Below are 1217 nucleotides of genomic sequence, written 5' to 3'. Positions count from 1 at the left end.
ACTATTATGGATGATTTTCTTGATATGTGCCTGTATTTTACTTGGTGTTTTTGTTGTTATTGTTGTTGAGGATTTTTACATTTTATTTGTAAGAGATGTAGGCATACTTTTCTATTGTACCATTTCCTAATTTGAGTATTAACATAATACTAACCTTATAGAATGAGTGTGAGAGTAAACCTTTTGTGTTTGTATGTGTGTTTGTTTGTTTGTTATTAAAATTTAAGCCTGGTTGGTTGTAGTTTTTGAAATTCGATTGTGAAATCACCTGGGCCAGGGCTCTTTTGTTGATGTTGTTTGTTTGCTTGCTTGTTGTCGTTAAAAAGGCTTTCTAGGACTATTTCAATTTCATTTATTGGTCTCTTCTTGGTTCTGCATTTCTGGTATGTTGGCTAGGTTTATGTCAACTTGACGCGAGCTAGATTCATTTGAAAAGAAAAAACCTTAGTTGAGAAAAGACCTCCCAACAGATTGGCCAGTGGTAAGCCTGTGGTATATTTTCTTGAGTGATGATTGATATGGTAGAGCCCAGCCAATTACAGGTGGTACTATTTCTAGGCAGGTTATCCTGGATTGTGCAATAACACAGGATGGACACATCATGGAGAGTAAAGTCATAAGCAGCATTTCTTCAGGGGCTCTATGTCAGTTGCTTCCTCTACTTTCCTGCTTTGAGTTCCTGCCCCAACTTTCTTGGATGATGATCTACAAGCTGTAAGATTAAACCAGTCCTTATTCACTAAGTTGGTCTTGATTGTGGTGTTTTATCACAGCAATAGCAATTCTAGCTAAGGCAGGTGATTTGGATAAATAAATTCATCCATTTCTTTCGTATTTTTCAATTAAATGTACAGATTTTTTTTCATTCATGCAATACCCAAATTTATTCAGAACATCAGACAATTTATATTCTGAGGGTAAGAAAGTTTACATGAGTTCAAGCTATATACAATGACAAAGGCAAGCTGAGCATGTTTTTCCACAGAAGCACACAAAGGACTTTTTAAACATTTCGCTGATTATCAATAAGTCATACTACATCATCTGAAATAAAACACTCCTCCCTGCTGTGCCTGAATGGAGCACAAAAATACATTCCAAGAGAATTTCTGTAGTTTGAAGAAACTGAGACATAAGACTTTTGTCCTGATTTTCTTGTTACCTGATTTTGGTGAATTTCTGGGCCCTGATAGGTCAGCTTCTGCTTTTTTTTTTTT

The sequence above is a fragment of the Psammomys obesus genome, unplaced genomic scaffold (assembly GCF_907164565.1).
Source record: "Psammomys obesus unplaced genomic scaffold, mPsaObe1.curated_primary_1811, whole genome shotgun sequence".
NCBI lineage: Eukaryota > Metazoa > Chordata > Mammalia > Rodentia > Muridae > Psammomys > Psammomys obesus.
This window is presented reverse-complemented; position numbering follows the sequence as displayed.